At 34.6% G+C, this 22,084-nt stretch overlaps 1 protein-coding gene across 6 annotated transcripts in view; it reads left to right on the top strand.

The window, feature by feature from the left end:
• ADGRL2 (adhesion G protein-coupled receptor L2) overlaps nt 1-22,084 on the top strand; it is a 461,330-nt gene that overhangs the window by 236,032 nt on the left and 203,214 nt on the right. For all 6 annotated transcript variants that reach the window (XM_072974126.1, XM_015240691.3, XM_072974136.1 and 3 more), the window contains one exon: nt 17,448-17,489. The gene's annotated coding sequence lies outside the window, so the exon portion shown is untranslated. The remainder of the gene's footprint in view (nt 1-17,447; nt 17,490-22,084) is intronic.

The following is a 22,084-nucleotide window of genomic DNA, read 5'->3' as shown; positions in this document are numbered from 1 at the left end:
TTGCAGAGTGCAAATCCACCCTGACTCTACCACTTGCTGCAAGACCCTAGGCAAATTATTTAACCGATGGATACCTCAGTTTCCATGTTTGCGAAAAGGAGATAGATGTGTCAGGAGGCTAAAAATAAATCATTTATGTAAACATCTACAACAGTGCTGGCACATAACCAGTGCTCAGTAAATTGCTAATAGTTTGATAGAGTCCGTCAATCTATTTGCTCTTAGATACAAAACCATCAGCTCACTCAAAAAAAAAAAAAAATTTGCCCTGACCTGGAGCAGTGAGAAGGAACCAGGGTAAGGAAGGTCTTATTAACTGTTTAAATTGGAACATAATGTGAACTAACTAATCTCTTTTCTACTCCAGCCCTGCCCTGTGGGAAGCAGAGAAAAGTAGAAAATGAGGTAACTTGCTAAAGGTGATTGATAAATACTTACTGATAAATAAAGCAAGGAAACAGCAGAGATACTAGCCTCATCTCATCAGAGGCCCTAGAAATACCAAGCTGAGACTCACTCAACTGCACACGCCAAGCAGATCTCAGCCAGGCTACAGTTTCTCAACAGGGGAACTCTTAGGGTGAAGTCACTTTAAGAAAAAAGTGTAGTCAATGTGCTTTTCTTCCACATAACTCTCTGACAAAATTCTTATTATTTCCACCTACTAAACAGGAGTTTATTAAATGCCTACTGAGCACATAGCGCTACTGGATGCATATCCACTTTAAGGTTTATTTGATTCAGGCCAAAGCACAGTGAGTTTCTGGCATCCTTGAATAGGACTTCTAGTCTATTTAGTAGCCATGTCTGAAGTGGCAACTTATTTCTGAGCTCTGAGTAGTGGCCATTAACAGAGTATAACTTAAAACCAGTTTTTTACTTTTTGTTATTTTTATGAAGCAAAGTTAGACTCTTTGGCTTGGCAATGTTTCTGTTACAATGTCAATATCTTTTGACCTGAATAATTGCACTGAATAATCCTAACAATGTTGAGGCAAACACATGGTTATTCAGCCACAGAGACGGAGTCTAGACATACTTAAGGACATGACTCCAAGGTTTTGAGCACCCATAGTGCTTACTGTCTGTACTATACAGACTTGCTCTTGGAGCTCCAGCCGGCTTTCACATTCAGTATTTGAAAGTGGGCCTTCTCCTTCACATGCCTTCGCTAGATAAGATGGTCTAGAGGAGCAGCTGCTCTGAACAGAGGAAGGGGGCTTTTGAGAAGAGAAAGGCGTGCAGTATAGCAAAAGGGATGAAAGAGGTGAGATCTCAAAGAGAGCAGCAGAGAAGGAGGGTCAAAGCCTGCAAGCTGAGTGCGGAAAAGCAGAGTGATTGATAATGGAACAGAAATGGAGAAAGGCACGGTAGAAGAGAAAGTCAGAAAGACAGAAAGGCAGTCTTCATATGGAAAACCTGCGTACGGCAGAGTGCTTCGTTTTCAGTGCGCTGCGTGGCCTCATACCCCTTTTGCGTATTATTGGCTTGACGCTGATCTCGGGTGAAGATGGGACAAGGGAATTCTAAGAAAAGTGACAGGTTATAAAATAAGGGTAAAATAAATTAGAGTGAAATGAAGTTGAAGAGTGAGGCCAAAACACACACACAAAATGGGCAAAAAAGGAACCAATGATAAAGAAAGGTATATTATAAGGAAAAGAAAAGCCCACGAAAAATAATCTTATGATTTCCTTTGAATTTAGACTCACCTTTAGAAAACAGACATTTGGGGCAGGGTATGTTAGCATTCTGAGTGCTGACCACTGGGACACAGTTCAGGGAGATGGAGTTTTTATATTTCAGGATCCATAGATCAACTTTAACATAGTAATGATCATACTCAAACATAATAATTAGATACATTGAATTAAATGTCATCAGTACTGCCTTTACTTCTTATCCGACTTGGGATCTTTTGCACTTAAAATTTAAAGGTTCACGTGAATTTTACACAAGCCTTTGCTTTTTCTTTAAAAGCTGATACACTAATAGTCCTGGACTGAATTCCCCTTAGAACCTGTGTTTTTCTAAGTAAGGAAATCAGCTGAAGACAACTTTTAAATTTTTCTAACCAAGAGGACTGCAATATTCAATCAAGTTAATGTTATCAGTGTGGTGATCATTTGAATATCTTTGATGTCAGAGCCATGGCTCAGAATTTCAAAATTCACTTCACTTTGAAATCAAAGTATACATGCTTTTTTCCTACTGTAATATAAAATATATATATATTAAAATTTTATCAAAAATTGAACACACAAAAGGAAAGTGCAAACTTTGCCAAGGATTTTGATAAAAATTTAATTTGTTTTCAGATATCTCATTATCTATGAAATATATAAAACATAAGCTAACTGTGAAAGTGGTATGTATCTTACTATTTGTATGACAAAAGACTGAAGTTTTACTGCCATGGGTTTATATTAGCACGTGCATTTTTAAAAGACAGACATATGTATTATAATATAATGGAAAAAAAAAACAAACTGGGCCAGGATTTGGGAAGCCTGTGTTTCAGCCTCAGTCCTGCCTTTGCCTGCTGGCTGTACGACTTTTAATTTTTTTTCCTCTTTGATATTGGGAATATGTTCCCTACCTAGTTCGATGAGCATGAAAAAGGTAATTGCAAACCAAATCTGTAAAAACATATAAACCATAATTCGTTATTTACATGCAGTTTCCTTAGGAGTCCTAAACAGCTTCACTCATTAAGGGTGTGTCATCCGATACACGGCTCTCTCTCTTTCCTTCATATTGGCAAAGCTTTGCACTTTCCTCTACTAGTGGAAAAAGCAGGAGAGGGAAAGGCGAGATGAAAACATTTTACTTCTCAAATCCATCCTTTTATTATCATACTGTAAACTACCCTGGTTGAAGATTTCTAGAGCGAAGGCATTGAGTTCCACCCTTAAAGTCAAGTGTTTGATACCTTGCCTGACTTTGGAAGGCATCCTGTAAATAGTTAAGAATGGAAGTAAAGAATGCAACAAAAAAATGACATTTCATAAATGAATAAATGAACACTCCAGAAAGAGATATTTTATTGTTAGGATCATTATTGTATTCAAGGCCCTAGCATAGCAGGGAATCGGGGATATTTATGGTATGAATGAATGAAAAAATGAATGAATGTCTTCATCTTTGGGAAAGAAAAATTTTTACTCTTCTTGCACTGAATTATTTGCCATGCAGTCACTCTTACCATGAATTTTTCTCTGTCCTCAAGTGTTTTCCCAGGGTTTCTGAAAAATGATTTGTTGTCATTTTGTCAAATGTATAAGAGGACCTACAGTCATCTCTTAAATTGTTTGGCCAGTTTAGTAGTAACTTATCTCTTCTGCTTCATCTAGAAGGGAGATTTCCAGAAGTATCTTAAAGAAAAGAGGTACAGGGCTTAGAGAACTTAAAAAAAAGAGTGGGGGAACTGTCCTTGCAAAAGAGTGATGTAAGAGGTATGAAAGTTAAGAGACCAAGCTGAACAAATGAGTTTGGGGAGAAAGCTAGCCTTTTGCAGAGTGAAAGGAAACAGAAAGACTGAAGTACTTAAGGCCAGCCTAATGAAGGGTTTTGAAATTAAGGGTCCTTAGAGGAAACCTGGAATTAGAACAAGTTAAAGAAGTAAAGAATGTAGAGAATGAATGGAGAGGGCTTGTTTGCTTAGAGTTGGTGCCTTAATAGAAAAACGGCAGGCCAGCAGCAATGGCTGCAGCTGATAAATTGGCATGTGTAAGAATGGGGGCAGGAAAGCGCCGTGCTAATGACAGTGAGAGATTTTTTTTTTAAAGAGCACATGAACTAATCCAAAAGAGTTACTTAAAATTACAGTTTGCTTTTTCGCTCTCTCTCTTTCTCAGAATTGTTTAAAGACAAGAGGGAAAGGGAAAAGAAAGGGGTAATTTATAGGATGTACCTTAGGAACTATTATTAGAAGAATGAAAAAGAGAACTACTGGCAAGTGTAAGTGCATTAGAAATGCAGTAATTAAAAGGTTCTGTAAGAGAAAGAAAAAAAAATCAGAGGTAACAGTCTTCTGTTAACCTACTGTGACTCAGAGTGCACATTGCACTTTTTTTCTAGGATAGAGCTCCTTGTCACCATGTGTAATATCCACATGCAGTTTTTGTTGTTGTAGCCATATATATGTAGTAGTGAGTAGATCTTAATTTATTTTTGTATGTTTCTCTAGTTCACCACCTTTAGTTTTAGGGCACAATTTCTCTGTGCTTTGAAAGGCACCCACCGCAGCTACTCTGTTTTAGCAGCGGATAACTGTTTTGGTAACACAGCAGTTACCAATAAGTGATAAAAAGACACGATGAAATGCATTACAACATTGAAGGAAAGGAAAGGACATGGATAGATGTAACCAGTGATGAAGTGTATTTATTCTGGGAAAATTGTAAATGTTAGCAAGTGGAAAGTTAAAGATATATCTAGGAAATAAAGTGGGGATACGATAAATGGCAAGGAGTATGATGAATCAGTTCTTAAGGAAATTAACCTAAATTCCCGATCGACGTTTAAGCATTCTATGAACACGTGAAAGCACTTGTGTTTCTAAATGTTAAATTAAGATATGCTCAAAATGTCATGAGAAATCAATATCCTGTAAAATACTTGGTATATTTGGCAATGTCCTAAACACTCCTCACATTGTCTCATTTAAAATACTTGTCAATTATATAAAGTAGGATCTAATATAATCCTCATTTTATAAATACGAAACTGATGACTAGCGTTGTGAAGCAGCTTGCCTAAAGTCACACAGGTAGTTAAGTGGCAGAAATTTCAAGTATAGGTCTGGTTTCAAACACAGGTTGACTCCTGAGGCAGGCACTGGTAACCACTACACCTTCTGTGTCCAAGAGAACCATAAATATATTACTCTTGTAGGTGAAATGTTTACAAAGAAACCAACAATAGGATTGAAGTACTTTGTTGGAAAGGCAGCACGTTTTGGGCAAAGAAAGATCTTAGTGTTCTCAACTCCAGGGCTAAAGATGGTCTTTCCTGGCCTTATACCGTAGTGAACAAAAACCAAAGATAATGCCTCAAAGTGCCTAATTTACTGCAAGGCAGTGTCTGAGACATCGTTGAAAATAGAGCAGAAGGGCAAAATAGAACAATCATGTCCCTCTTGAGGTTTCTCTTTCTTCTCTGTATACCCTCCCCTGGTTCCAGCTCAAACTGAATCACGTGACATTACATTTGAAGATTATCTGTGTGCTAGTTAAGAGATGTTAATGTTTCATACATTTTAAAAATGTTATCCCTAATAACCCTTGCACCTCATTTGTTCCAAGAACAGCACAGAAATTAATTTGAGAACAAACTAAAGTACTCCAGCACCTTAATCATCAAGCATTGGGTTGATAACAGAAAAAGCCAGGGATGGGTGACTGCAACTCACCCTGTCAGTTCAAACGGGAAGCACCTCAGAAGATGATAAGTATGAAAGGCTTTTGTCTTGATAACTAGATGCACATTCCCTTTGGGTTATGAAAGGCTCATTGTGAAGCTAGGAAGAGAAGACTTCATAATAATAAGAACAAAAACTTTTTTAACAATATAAAATTTACAAAGTGCATGAGCAGATAGATACAATCTCTCTTGATGTATCTCTCTGAGAAGCAGGTAGCTGTGTATCCTGGGGAAAGTTACTTATTCTTTCTCAAGCCTCAGAGGCCTCAATTGTTAAGATGGAAAAAAGAGTGATTCTCCTTAAGCAAATTGCTTAACCTCTGTTCCCCTGTTTCTTCATTTGTAAGTTGAGAGAAACAAATAGTATTAGGTTGAAATATAATTTTGCTGATATTCAAATGTATTTCATATATAGAAATGGCAATTTCATTTGGTTCAGTCTACTAGTTACAGCCTGTTGGGAAGAGTAAATGGATGGATACAATTAAAATAAGAGTACAGCTGTTAGTGCACACTCGCTGTCACTGTGTGAATATGGTCGCAGTTTACCTTCATAATAGCCCTGTGAAAGATAATAGGATTCCACTTTGGAATACAAGTTTATGTGAAAATACATAAATAGTATTGATGGATTTATAAGGGGGAAAATGTAGCTTTACTGCGAAGACCCCTGCAGTACAACCCCTCTGTCCTGTGGTTTCTAGGCTGCTCAGTGTTGATATATTGTATCAACCTGCTTACAAGGTCTCTGAGCTGCTTCTCCCTCCCATCCAAATTTGCCATCCACAGTTTTGCACATGAGGTTTTGATAAATCCTCCTGTGACTTTGTTTACCTTATAAAATGGCTTGAGGCCAAAAGAATGAGTATTCCCATGCTCACCAATTCAGAAGGGTAGAAAAGCGTGTCAGTGTATCAGAGAAAGTTTTTCAATGGATGCAGTACTGCATGGTTAAAAAAAAAAATAAAGTAAAATGCAGTTTATTATGTAACATTATAATGTGCAGGGATAAATAAAATGAAAGTTCAGAGTTATTTGTATATTCTGATTATTTTGTGGAAAGCTTTTTGCTTTGGTTTTGATTTCTAAAATACCAATTGCACTCCTTGCCTGTGGATGCTGTGCCTTTGCAAGTATATGTGTATGATACTAAAATTGGTATACTTAAATTGGTGTATGTTAAAAAGAAATATTTATTAAAATTGAAAGTGTAGTGTGTTAAATATTATAAAGGCAAAATGAGTAAAAGAAATAAATATTTTTAAAACTGATCTATATTTTATAAAATTCCTTGAGAATGAACTAGAAAAATCATAAGCATATTTTGTATTCTCTATTGTGAATGAAAGTACTATATAAAAGTCAAAATATTATTGTAGTTAATAAATCTCATTGTTGAATTCTTTTTCCAATAATTCAAATAGTATAATAGTTATTTTGGCTACTCTTCAAGAATAAGCAAATGAATTCAAACTTATAATTTAAATAGTACTTATTTGAGAAATAATGTAGAATGTCCCAGGATTTTTTTTCCACATAATGTTTTTGAACATAAGTGAAATCCAAATGATTAAGCTGAGTCATCTTTTGTGAACACTACCAAAATAAACAAATAAATAAAGATCAAAAGAAAAACATACTGTAGTTCTTTTCTCCCACCCTTTCTTTTTCTCTCAAATGTTGTCATTTGAGAGGATTATTGTAATTTTTGAAAGAATTGAAAGGAACAGAACAGTAATCTTAGTGAAAAGGAAATTTAATAATTGAGTATTCAATATATTCTCTTATTTGACTGAAAAATAATTTTTCTTTCCGTGGCATACATGTGTGTGATGAGAGGGAAAGTGTGTATGTGGAAATATATAACATCAGTAGACTTCTTGTTGGGGTTTTTTTATTTGTTTTATTTCTAGGATCTTGTTTATAAATGGTGACTGTAGACACAAGCTAGCATCTTTATTTTACCAAAGAGAAAACTGGAGATGAGAAAGTAGGAGCGATTTGCCCAGAGTTACACAACAAGAACTAGGGGGCGTTCAGCCGAGGACTTAGACCTCCTTGGTCCTGATCCTCTTTCGTTTACATATGGATACTCCCTACTAACTTCTGTTTACTAATCTCTCTTAGAATTCAGCCACTTTCATATTCTTACTCTTCCTTCCTCTTAACTGGTAATTTAAATTTATAATGGAATCATAAGAGTAGACATATACCTATTGAGCTAAGAAATAAAATATCAATTTTTGCTTGAGGATAATAGAAGACTTTTGGACCATGTTTGCAATCTAAATTATTAAAACAGAGCCACTATTTGTGGGACTTAGTGAAACATATTTATCTGGAAAGTGGCTAATGAACAATAGGAAGATTCATAGCTTTTGTCTATCTCATTCACTTTCCAGTCTTTACAGAATGATTTAGATGCAGCTAATAGTTCACTATAAATTTGGCCCAAACATAAAGAAAATCAGCAACCAAATATGATAATATTTTTCTGATTCTGAGAAAGGTAATCTCACTAGATAAAATGACAAACTGATGACAAAAAAATCTAAGCATCTGCCTACAACAGCTCACCTACCATCACCTCACTCACCCATACTCATCTTTCATTTTCTCATATTTCTTTTTCTTCTTAGCACTTATATTAATCTGGAGTACCTGTTTATTGTCTTTTTTCCCCCTCACTAGATAGTAAGTGCCATAAGAACAGAGTTTGATAGATTTTTATTTTCGTAAAGTGTGCCCGCCATAATACCCTTTGAGTGAATAAATAAATTAGAAATTGGCTGTTTGGGGACTATAATTTCATGATTAACTGAATAAAACTACATTTGTTAAAAAGATTTCTAAAATGCCTGTAGTGGACATGGCAACATTTCAATCATGATTGAATTTCATATTCTCTTTTAGGGTCATAATTCTGAATATCATTTCTTATTATATAGTATAATAAATACATAAGTGATCGGAGTTACTGTAAAATCCATACTGACTTCATGACTGACCCTGTTTTGAATAAATCTTCAATTTGGGTGTGATTTCTTATGATTGGCCTATTTCCCTGAAAAGTAAGTAAGTAAAATATATTGATTAATTGAGAACTACTGTTAATTGGGTTTTTACTAAAATTTATTATACTGGCACAGAGGAGGCACTCAATAAATATTTGTCAAATATGTGAAGTCTAGTTAGTTAAAGCAGACTTATTACTTTTGTTTTTAGTTACTCAAATAAAAAGAACATTTTTCAATTAAATATGTAATATGCAATAATATTAGACTCCACAAAGCAGACAAGTAAACAATTTAGAAGTATTTCAAATTCTCATTCTCTTCTTTTTCATCTTCCTTTCCCCTTCCTTTTTATTCTCCTTTCTTCCCTTTCTTTCCTGAACAATTTAGTCCTAAAGCCATTAGTGGGGACAAGTGAGGTCAGCACGCACAGGGAGTGTGAGAGGGGACAGCCCCAGCAGCCTAAAGATCAGTGTTGGGGCCCAAGGAGAGTGAGGTTGGGTGTGTGTGTGGGGGCAGGTGTTTAGCAAAAATAGGACAATGGTTACACACAGGGAGATTGATCAAATACGTAAATATATTAAGGATAACTGGGAGATAGGCGTTTCATTGTCGGAGAAAGTAGTTACAGCTGTGGAAAGAAAGAAACTGTATTGGATCCTGTGGGCATTGGTTTGGAAATGGAGGTACATCAGTGTGAACTCCTGGCGTCTCACAGAGGCAGAGATAAACAGAGATGTTAATATAGGTACATATGTAGAGAAAGATATAGAAATACATGAATTTTCCCATACGCGTATTTCCTTAGTTCCAGATCCGGAGAACAAGGATACGCCCAAAACAGTGGGCACACCTTCCTCCCAAATCTCAGCTTCTGAATACCATTCTCAACTGAAAAAAAAAAAAACTAAGACTCCTTGGGGAAACAGCTGATTCCTCAGGTGGGGCATGAAGAACACAACACGAGCCTGGAGTATCTCACCATGCCAAAAGTACAGACGTATTCCTACACTGCCACGGACATGTCAAAAAAAAGTCAGCTAAAGGGAATCACACTGGCCATATCTGAGACTATTTGAAGATCAAAATGAATCATAGTAACAGCAGGTTACATCCTACTGGATACAATGGGTATCCATGAGTCCATATTGATATAAATAAACACATAAGTTGAAAGTTAATGTATTTCCCCACAACACAGTTATAAAAAAGGGAAAAAGAACAATTTTACAATGATCACTGCATGGTTAAAAAGAAATGAAGTAAAATGCAATTTATTATGTAATATTATAATGTGCAGGGATAAATAAAATGAAATCAGTACTAACATAACAAGTAATGTGCCAACTGCTAAGATACTATGGGAATACTGGGATATTTTTCTTTAAAACAACGTATGAAAACGCATAATTTCAGAAACTATGACATTGTAATATTGAATCTGACAATTTAGAATGTAAGTGTTGAAAATTTAGATTAGAATATTACCTTCCGGTAGTGGAATAAATTGGAATATTTCACTTGTGTTTGATCATTAGTTGGTCAATCAAGTAATAATTGTTGCCGTATCTGGCACACTTAAACTGTCTGGAAGATTGTTATTATGACTCCTGTTACTAGCAAGGGATCACAGGAGCTGACAGTCTTTCCCTAAAGGTAAAAAAAGTTTAAAGGAGACTACCTTTTGAATATGCCTTTCCCCGTTTGGGGGATACTCCTTCTCCTTTTGTGGAGTTGAGCTGTGGTGTGAGGGGGTTGGAGTAGGACTGGAGAGGTGAGAAGTCTGGGCCCAGGTTATCTGAGATTTGCTGGCCTTTCATCGAAAAGATTTTGCCCCGGGGTCTTGTGGCTGCCAGCCTCAGGGAGCTCCTTGTCGTCAGGCGTGGTGGTGTGCTGACAGAAGCCAGAAAGTGACATTAACTCTTCTGGAACTTCATGTACTCTTTCTTACTTTGTGAGAATATTAACTTTTCCCAAATATTATGATTTGAAGACACTTAAGGTATTCATATAAGAAAACACTCAGAATTCCATGTGACTAAGGACATGTTAGGCTAAAATCAGTAACACACTACAGTGGGTTCAAAATTCAGTTCTCCTGCTCTATAGCAATGGAGACTTAGACAAATTGTTTAACCCCTTTATGATTTATTTTCTTCATGTGTAAAATGAGGGTAATAATAACACCCAAATCGTAGGATTGTTACAAGCTTTAAATGAGACAACACCTGTAAACTTCTTAAAGTAGTACCCGGGACATAGGAGACACTAATTCCTAGCCATTATTATAATTATTGGAGATCAAGGAACAAGACAAAGATGTCATACAAAAATAGAAGCTGCATTAAGAAATCCGTGATTTCTTAGAGAACATTTTCATTGCTCACTCTCTGAATAAATGTATTGATTGTTACGTGCCTGGCACCATACAGGGCACACAAGGACACTTTTTTAAATCTGTAAAAATGGGTATGATAATGGCAGTATTCCTCAGAGCATGGTTATAAGGATTTAACTGTAACGCTTGGTAATGTGCCTGGCGCTATTAATAAGCACTCAGAAAACACTAGTTGTAGCACTGTTGCTAAGTATCCTCATTATCATTATGTTATAATAATATCAGAGTTTGAGAGATACATGTGAGGGCATAATTACAATCTTACAGTGTGAGAACAGAAGAGCTGATAGTTCAAGTCTTTTTAAGAATGAATACAGTTTTCCCAGATGGAGAGGAGAGGAAGAGCATTTATGGATCCCCATGTGTTTTACCTAAATTTGACTTGTTTTCAAAAAGTCAGTGGGGCCCACAGTTATTCCACCACTGAGAAAGTGCTTTTGGATTGACCGTGACCACAAACTAATCTATCGACATGTATTTATTTGAGCACCAAATCTGTGAAATATGCAGATAAAGTGTAAGACAGCCCCCCAGCTGGTTTTCCTGTGGCCACATTCTCTCTTCGTTAGCATGCTTCTCATGAGTTGGACGTACTAATCTTCCCAAATGCAGTCTTCATCATGCCGTAACATATAGTAGTTCTCGAATGCCTGCTGTATCAAGGGCAAATGACCCTGTCCCATTTTAAGGATCCTCTGCAGTCTTGCAGTTCAGGGTCTAGCACCAGCACCAACATCCCCTGGGAACTTGTCAGAAATAGATAATCCCATACCTCAATCCAGACCCACTAAATTAAAGTCTACAGTTTAACAAGGTCCCCAGGTATGCAAATTAAAACCTGAGAAACACTTTTGTATAATATCTATTAATCCAAACAACAACAAAAAAATCACTAACCCATAACACAGCCCACAATCCCATCAAGAGTTAAGTCCTTTCACTAATATCTCGGCATCCAAAGCAACTCCTTGGCTCATGTTCTTAACTCCACTAGAAATAACTTATTTCCTTGCCACCTACTATTTAAATCCCATTTATTCTTGAAGGCCCAGTGAAAAAATCCTACATCTTCCATCAAATTAAGACCATTTCATGCTACACTAACCTTGCTAAATACGTCTTGCTTTTAGGTCAACACCATTTTATTCCCCTTACTTATTAGTCAGTTATTATTCATTGACTAATCATTTTCTGAATCCTTCTAGTTGTTGACCAGGCACTGTTGCACTGGCCACACTGGCCACACTGGCAAACAAAAGCTCAGACTTTCCCTGCCCCCATTAAGCTCATGATCAAAATACTGACAGTTCAGCAGAGGTCCCTTAAACTCCACAGGCAAGAAATGCAAGCGGGTTGACGTAGGGGTGCAGGACGACGTTGGGTAAAGCCACATGATTTGTGCTTTTTCTTGGGTAAAGCTACTTCAATGAAGGAAGTTATGTTGTTGATATATATTAAAACCTTTTGTGGCGTGAAATAGATTAACATCTTAACTGACAGAGACAAGACAGAGATACCGTGCTTTAATTGTCTCATGTTACATTCACAATCCTACAGATGATTTGAGTTTTTTTTTTAATATGCCAGCAGTGTGTCTTTCTTCATTCATTTAACAAGTCTCAGAATTTTAAAATAGCTCCTATTTGTCCTTCTGTGAGTCCTTAAGTTTTAGACATGGTAGGCACTAAAGAAATACTTGTTGATTGAAGACAGTCTTTGATCTCAAGTTGAGCACTAGGTTTACACACATGGAGCAACCATCGCACAAATGCAGCCCGTTCCCCCTACTGCTACTCATGACACAAGGAAACGCTGATGAATTTGCAGTGACACTTTGGTTTACTACTAGTGTCTTTTGGATCAAAAAGTTCCTCCAGGGTGCCATGGAAATTTCTGTTTCTCTGTAACTAATGTTTGTGTTCACCAGAGACTTGTTGGAGCACAGCCAACCAAATGGGATTGGCTAGTAAAAGCTTTTGTGAGTGAGCATTTTGGAAACAAGTTTCAAGACCATTTGCCAGCAGAACCTCAGCAGGTGGAATTTTAAACAGCATACTGTAAAGATTTGACTTGCAGAGGCCCGGAGGGGCAGGGGAGATAAAATACTTAATGAAGTATGTGACATTGCATATTCTTTGAGAGTAAAAATAAAAGTTAGCATTTCTTGATGTTGTAAAACCACTTATCAGCTCCTTAGATAGAAACAGATGCTTCTGGTAGATAGCCATTCTTCGAAAGATCTCCCGCTCCCAACAACAGCACATTAAGGTTGGATACTATGCAAGATAACTGTGAGGCCCTTGGGTCCTTCCGTGTGATTTGAGAGTAAGATCACACGAGGAAACTTCAAAGCCAAATGAAGTTAAAAAAGGCTATTGCCGCTAACATAAGCTAGAACTTTACAGGATCTAATGTTGCACAAAAAGTACACATTACTTTAATTCAAGAATCATCAATTTCATTATATTTATAACCTTCAAATTGGTTACAACTTAATCTTGCAGAAGATGAGCATTCCCACAATATGTGCAATTTTCTCGTTAACTTTTACTTTCTCTGGGTACAGAAGAAAAGCTCTGGACACTTAATTGAGCAATTATTACTTCTTAAGTGAATCCAAAGTTTGAGGATAGTGCCAAAATCTTCCTTTCATCCAGGTAACAAGTCTAACATAGGCAGTGGTATAAGCGTTGTCTGGCAACACCCCAGCTTCAGATGGAAAAGACAAGTCAAGGCCAAAAGGGGAACTCATGCTTCGCCTCCAGTCATTCCCTGGTATCTCCTGAGGTTCTTGAAGGAATGCCATTTAGGACCAATTTACATGTCTCCTTGGAGGTTTTAGATGACTCTTCCTAGAAACTGTTTGTTTTTCTCATTTAGACCATTTCTCCAGAGTAGGCTTTACAAACTTGCTGCTGAATACACTGTTTGCAGATCATTACGAAGTTTCCACACCAACATAAAGCACTGGTACTTGAAAAATTCATTAAGAAGTGATTCATCTGAACTCCCAGATCTAAATTTGTGGAGTGGTTCTACCACATTTTTACAACATTGTCCCAGAATTCAAGCAACAGAAAATAGGGTTCATATGCAAACAGTTCATGGAATATGCTTAGACAAGGAACTTGCTGCTTCATAGCTCGTGCCATTGTTTAAGTAATTCTAATGGTTTTCAGTGTTTTTTTTTTCTATATACAGCTGGAATCTACTTTTCTGGAACGTCTATCATTTGTCTTAGTTTTCTAAGACACTCACTGACTCCTTTATATAAGGCCTTCAAATATTTCAAGATAGGGTCCATGCTTCCCCTCCTGTATAAGTTTCTCTTCTTAATTAAACATCTCCTATTCCTTCAGCTATTCCTAAGGTTATATGGCTTCTAGACTTCATCATTAATGACAAGTTAATTTTTCAATAACCACATTTGGAACATAAGCTGCTAATAATCAGCTCAATTGGAGTTCAAAATATATGACCTATATTTTAAGTAATATTTTTGATGTTTGGTTAAGTTTTGATTGAATGCTATGTTTAGTAGTCTGTAATACATAAGATGCAATCTAAAAATTTCTATTAAAATGTTGGACTTGCAGACTCAGCTACAGAAAAGCCTCTTTTTGGTTGCCTCAGTTAATGAAAATTTTACTAGACACTGCTAAGTAGTGACTGAAAACTCATGCTGAAATACTACTGTCAGCTACTGGTGTAGAATTTCTCGCCAGAGAACTATCACAACTTCAAGATAAAATGCTTACTATCTAAATACAAATTTTAGCAGCCACTAAAATTGTTAGGATCACTTTACTTCTTAATTACATTCAAAATAATTTTTATTACACAGTATCAAACTAAAATATAGTTACTATTTTGCAAAATTCCAAACATTTACAAAAATACAGTAAGCTAACACTTTAAATCAGACTTGAAGACAGTTTGAATATTCCTTATATGCCCACAAAGGTTTCCCTAGTCCTTTGCGAAATGTTAAAGGGATATTTGTCGAACAACATAAATGGTTAATGCTCACCCGAGTGACATCAACAATTTAAGGCACCGGGCTTATCCCTTCTCATTCAAATTGCTGTGTTACTGAAGCTTAACCAAGTCTTCTTCATGCTTGGCCCCCCATTTAAGTCTGATATTCTGCAGTTTTTTTCCTGTATCAGGTTTTGCTTTGCCTTGAATTATTTTCCTTCCTTCTCTTACCTGCTTTCAAGAAACAGAAAAAGGCTCCTTGATGTACCAATTCAAAGTATGTTCAGATAAAAGGTAAATAATTCAGTAGGCTCTTGAGGAGGGTTGACATTTGAATGTTGGAGGTGGTTCCCTTTACTCATCGCCTCTCCTACTGAGGTCAGGTGACCCATGGTAGCGACTTGCTGGAGTGAGTTTCGAATTCGTGAAAAACTTCTAATAAAGAATAGTGACAGAAATAGAAAAAAAATCAAAGTAGGAAAATCTAAGTGTATGTTCTTATCTAGTCTTACACTTGTCCAATAGTTACAGACCTCTCTGAAAATATTTATTTGTGTGGGTGGAGGCAAGTTGCCCGTTAAATTGTAAGAAGTGTTATCAGATTTATCAGGACTTGGCTGTAAATTTGACTACACAGTTTTGGCTCATAGAGAAATGAGGAGGAACTATCTGATTAAAGTGTGCATCGCTGCTGAGGCAACTGAATGTTGCCATAGCAATTGAGATGAAATGTGCAAGAAGTGAGATAATTAAATCTAACCCCTTTAGTAGTTTTGACAGTCAATGCACTGCCAATAGGAAAAGTTATCTACAGTATTAAGATAAAACACATTCCTCATGGAAAGTCTCCTTACTAGTATTTTGTTGTTCCCTTTCTAAATACATTGCTTTAGGTGTCTAATTTGAATGTTCTCTTGTAATAATCAAATACAGTTTTGACCTTGGTCTGCAGCTGCCTAGAATTTCTGCTGGCTTATTGTATCATGGGAGCAGACATCTATAAAAAATATCCATTTTTTTTCCCTCTAGTTCTTAAAAAAAAAGTATACTAAAGCCAAAGCTGTCATATTTGAGCTTGAAATTCAATAATATCTAGAACGTGCTGCCCTCTTCAGGAGCTGACGCTTAAAAATACTTTGATTTTTTTTTTAAGCAGTGTAGAAATTGTAAATATGAGCTATAATATGAAAAATTATATTGTTAATTCTTCAGAAATAAGTACTACACACTAAGTAGTATTTCTAAGCCTAAAGTTTTTCCATTAAAATATTTCATTAAAAATCGATAAGCACAAAAAATCTGAAGTAAATTACTAATATTTATGATTAAATATGAAAAACAATTTCCTTAAAAAAAAGCTATGTTCATGGGGAGAAATCCTCCATCATTACAGAATGCCATATTTACTACCCAAAAGTTTCTTTAAGATTAAAAATGTCAAAAAATAAGATATTTTCTGTGTGAAAATCTAGGTAGGACACTTTTCAAGTCTTAAATTTTATTCTCCAGCAAAAAGTCAGTAAATTTTGTCAATATCAGTCCTTTGAAATTTTAACAATTTTTCATTTACTGAAACATCATATTTCTTGGAAATACTGATTTCAAGTTATACTAACACATAATTTTTATTCAAGATTACTTTATTCAAAAATAACAATGAAGGATCTGAAATGTCATTATCCAAAAATTCAAATAAATCCCTTTTCTGCATATGTTACCTATTAAAATTTCTTTAGCAATCATCTAGTTTTGGCAGAGGGAGATGAACTCAGTGTATTTTTCTCTAGATTAAGTTTATGATTCTTACAAAAACATAAAGGAACAGAAAATGACCAATATATAGTAACATTATTTATCAAGATACAAGAAAAGCACATTTTCTTATATCCTGACATGTTCCTTTCTATTAGAACTATTGACAGTAAGAAAAGTTATTTCATACTAATTATTAAATATGAAAGTCAATTTAAAAATTTTAAAGGACACAGTAAATTCAAGAACATACATACCTTTTCAAAATAAAAATTTGTTCTAATTCTTATCATGTGATACAATTAAAACCTTGTTTTTAATCAACAGAAAACAATAAGAAAGTGAATAGTTCTTTATTATCATTTATTTAGTGTGGTAAAGTAGGAGCTTGGACACCTAATTCAGTTTCTCAGCTCCTACATCAGATTTTCAGTTCAAGGTCCAAAAAGGAAATTTATTTACATGTAAATAGATGTAATGGTCATGAATGCTGACTTCAAGAAAGGAAAATGCCCCTCACTTTTTCCTTAAAGAGTTTTAGGTATAGCTGTCCAATCTGTATCAGTGAAAAATTCATCTGAGCTAAAAGGGAGAAAGAGAAAAAAACCTTCTGGCAATATTCTCTTAATCCAATAATATATGTTTGGGGAAAATAAAATGTCTTACTCCTGACTTTGAAAGTACTTATCACAATTGTTTAATCCTAAAGTAGCGCTGTCCAAAGGCACGTAATACACGTTCAAAAATTCTTAAAACACCGATCTGTGTTTTCTGCAGTAGATTTACTTCACTTTAGTTTTGCTGCTGATGCATTGCATTTGGCAGTTAGGATCCCTGTGGGTGGAGGTATAATAAATAATAATATTTTCTTTACTTTCCAGGGTATTTATGGCACAATGATGAATTTCATCTTTCCCAGAATGGTAAGTAAAGAGCTCTTTCTTTATTTGATAGTACTGAATGCAAACAAGAAAAAGTGAATTTTTATAATAAAAGTGGAGTATCATTTGCTAAATGTATTGAATGACCTGATAATTATAAGGTAGCATATACTCTTGAAATAAATGGATACTGTATTCAAATTCTATAAGCATTCCAAAATTCTCACCAAATGTGCTGCAGGCTTTTCAGAGGGAATATAAGATTTTTGCTTTCTCTGTTGGATTGTATTAGAACATAGTTCATTCCACATTTTGTTTTCTCGGGTAATTTATTTTAAAATATACACAGGTATAGAAATAAATGTGGTTTACACTCTATGAGCAGAAAGAGAAAGCATATCTGTGATACATATTGAGAGTGGGTGCGTAAGAGTCCTTTGGAATTTTTACTGTTACATAAAAACTGATTGTAATTTATGTTTGACCAGGGCTTTGCAGCATCTGTGAATTTAAAAATGTTTGTTTTCTAGGAGCATATATCATAACTTCTCCTAGGCAAGCTAGCTACTGCATGATTTTGTTTAAACACATAGTTTTGTTGTCTTTAAGTTTTATGACTTAAAAAGGTAATATTTAGTTTTAGGCTTAATCGTAGCCTCTTTACAGTTCCAATAACAATAAAAATCAATCTTATTGAATGAGAACAGTCAATGTGAAATGATATTTCTCAGCAAGTTATTACTGTCTACTATGAAGTTCCCCTCTCCAGTGGTTCTTGCATATTCCCTATAAAAAGAAGAAATTTCTCACTGTCGAAAAAAATCACCTTGAAATAAACCAATCATCAGAAAGTGCTATGTTAAGTGAAAAAGCAGAGCACATTATAAGTACATTATATGTTGTGTGCATTTGTGCTTTGTAGCAAGGGCAAAGAGAATTGGGATCAAATTGTAGGCGTGGAAAAAAAACTCACAAAAGGTGCACAAAGAGTGGGAATGTGGAAAGTTTAATAATCTGCATTTCTTCTTCATTTTCTGAATTTTCTATAATGAGTATGTATTATTCTTATCAGAATAAAAGCATTATTTGAATAGACTATTCCAAGTAGCATATTATTATTAATGAAATACGTGTATATAAAATTGATTAAAAACCTCTTTGTGCCAATTTTATAACCAAAATGATACTATACAATTAAAAAAGAAAACAAAAACCTTCCTCCTAATCCCATAAGGAACTAAATATATAAATTAAAGATTAATTGGGTAAAATTGTACAGTAAAACAATGAAGGATTTAAAATGAAGTTGAAGCTATTGGTTTTATTAATTTTATTCTAATGCAAAAGCACTCCTAGAATTCATGCATATGTGTGAAAAAAATAAACATTTTTAAACTGAAATAAAAGGATCTGCAACCTCACACTGGTTTTTAGTATATTAGAATTTGATATTTTATGAACTTTTTTCAGAAGAAGAAAAGTCTAGCTAGGAAAAGGCTAAAACATGAAAGTTAAACTTTTAAAATAAACTCACACTTTGTCAGTAGATCATATTACTTAATGGTAGCAGAAAACTTTGATCTAAAATCTACTGTGTAATTTATCCATCTACAATCAATTGTCATTTTCAAACGTTAATGTGCAGAATTATTGTAAGGTCCAAGATTAAAAGAAGACAAAGTATAGTAAGACAACTAGGCAAGTATGTTAGCAGAAGAGTTGCTTTTAACCTAAAATAATGTTGAATCATATATTAATAGTAAACATGATAAATAGCACAGCTTAGTTTTGAGATTAAGGATTTCATCTCAAAGGTAATTCATTATACAGTGAAAATTCAACATTAAAATATAAACTGTAGTTCTATCTCACATCTCCAGCAACTTGTCTAGAAATAAGCCAACAATTTTAGAAGACATTTTGGGGGTGGGTGAGGTGCTCAAGCAAGTATCTAATAAGTTCGCCTCAGTGCTTCCCAGAGCCTCACTTCCATCTCACTTGCTCCCAGTTTACATAAAACTATGACAGAACTGGTTCTCTGACTGTCTAGCTCACAAACTGGAAGGGATACTATCAAAGCTAGGAGGAATGAGGAGAGAGCACACTGAGAAGCTAGAGGCTTTTTGCATCTACTCACCAGCAGTAAGAATTGAGGAACCAAAGACTAGTTCTGTGATATTGAGTAAGATATATCATACACTTGGGTTTTAAAATTCCTGATCCGTTAAATCAAACAGTTATACCGGAAGGTTTTTAATAAAATCTAAAATTCCTTTCTAGCCCTAGAATTTTGCAATGAAATTATATATCTTTAAACTTACTACATAGAGTATAAGATAGCATTGTGAGAGTTGTTAAAATTAAAAAGGTTTTAATGATTAAAAGGGTAAATTTCATTCATTTGCAAAATTCACTTATATTGATCCAATTTATAGTCTATAAATGAGGGATTATATATTGTGTATTTTGATGATATTCTTTCCATACTCATCTATTTAAAATGTACCTAAAATTTTAACCTGAATTTTCTCACTTTGCTTTGAATGAGGTAATACTGTACACAGTGTGGGAGAGAAGATCTAGCACCAGCCTATTCTAAAGAATGGGGAGCCAAATTCACACCCATTTGTATATGGAAATATATATTATATTTCCAATAGGTTTATGCTGCCAAGATGCTAATCTGAAAGATTGGGGAATTTATATATATTTTTTTGCATCCACTCTGTAACATCTTTAGTACAACTAACATGTCATGACATTTTTAGAAAGAAAATAAGCGAAATTAACCTCCTGTCCATGATCAAGAGCAGGGTCAATGTAACAAATTATTGGATAAATAAAACACTTGCTTATTCAAACTGTTTCTTTCTGATTTATAAGTGTGCAATTTAAGCAGCAGCCACAGTTCAGAATTACTACATGAACTGAATTGAAATGCAGATATGTATTTTGTTCACTTGTATCTGTTACATCTGAACTTTAAAACAATATTTCTTCAGCATTACTAAAATGATTTAGTAGATTAGAGATAAATTCCAACCATTTAAATAAAACAAATTTCTCAGTGTAATGAATCTACATTTCAACAAAATAGATCTTCCTTCTCATTCCCAATGAACAAAGATTGATTGCATGTTTCTGTGACTAATCACAGCATCTAGTCTTCAATCAACAATAAAGTATACTTTATTTCTGAGAACATGGATAAAAATTTGTAACTTTATTTTACTTATGATAAAAGTTCCATACTGAATTTAACTACAGCCAGTAGTCATTTTGCCATTTATCTTTTAAAATTTCACAACAGTTTCCAATACACCGAATGTCAATTTTTAGGTTAGATGATAGTAATATTAAAGCATTATTAATTGGCCAACAGGTTGATTACTTTTAAGATTTTGAAAAAAGCAAAGATAAAAACAGTCCTCTCCTTTTCTTTCAATTAAAATTTCATGCAGTTATTCTTGCAGATTATAGATCCTCTTTTGGGATTTCCGGTTTCAAACAACTTTTTGGTTCATTTCACAGGAATAATATTCATCTTAATTAGAAAAAACAATTGATGGGCTTTTTACAAGAGGGAGTTCATTCTATGCACTGATTACTGCCACTAGATTATCCTGTTTAAGAACTAAAAAAAAAAAAAGAAAGCCCTGCTTTTAAAGCAGTTAGTTGAATATGTTATCTATTAGTATTCTATGAAGACAGAATGTCTTTCTTGATGAGCGGTTAATCCATTTTGTTTTAACCACCAAATTTTTCTGAGCAATATTCTAAATTGGCTTTTTAAATTATTTCAGACATACAAATATACCATCGAATGTATAAATCAGAATTGTTAAATAAATAAAAAGACATCTCTGGTGTGTTACTGAATTGTTTTACCGTTCATAAGATTAAAATACTTGCTCCCTTAAAAAAATATTTTTTAATATTTAGTAGCTAAAAAGTAAAATTCCAAATACAGAAAAAGAAATAACAAATCATGGAGCCCAAAATTTATTCTGAATTTTTTCTATCCCTTGCTTTTCCTTGTAATTTTGTCTCATGTATTTGCATTCTTAGACATACTATTGTTTGGTTTGCATGTTTGCAGTAATATATAAATGAAAGTGACTTTTCCATTCAACAGTAAGTTCTTGAGTTTCAACCATTAGCTGCACATAATTATAATTCATTAGTTTATACTGTTGTACAGTCCATTTTGTGACATAATTTGTCTTCTTTAATGTTGATGGATATTTGCATTGCTTCAGTTCTTTGTTTTTGTTTTTTGCTACTATGTATGATGCTACTATGTACACTCTTGAACATGTATAAATGTATATGTACAAAAATTTCTCTAGGGCAAGTGGTTCTTAATCTGGAGTGATTTTTGCCCCCATGGAATATTTGGTAATGTGTGGAAACGTTTTTGGTTATCATAACTTGGGGAATGCTACTGGTTTCTTGTAGGTAGAGGCCAGGAATGCTCTAAACATCCTCTAAGGCATAGGAGAGCCCATACAACAAAGAATTAACTGAACTAAAATGCCAATAGTACAAAGTTGAGAAACTTTACTCTAGAGTATATGCTTGAAAATGAAATTGCTCAGTCATAGAGTATGGAAAATTTCAAATGTATTAGATAATTC

This window comes from Vicugna pacos, chromosome 13 (genome assembly GCF_048564905.1).
Source record: "Vicugna pacos chromosome 13, VicPac4, whole genome shotgun sequence".
NCBI classification, from domain to species: Eukaryota; Metazoa; Chordata; class Mammalia; order Artiodactyla; family Camelidae; genus Vicugna; species Vicugna pacos.
The sequence above is the reverse complement of the archived record's forward strand: the minus strand, read 5'-3'. Positions and strand labels throughout refer to the sequence as shown.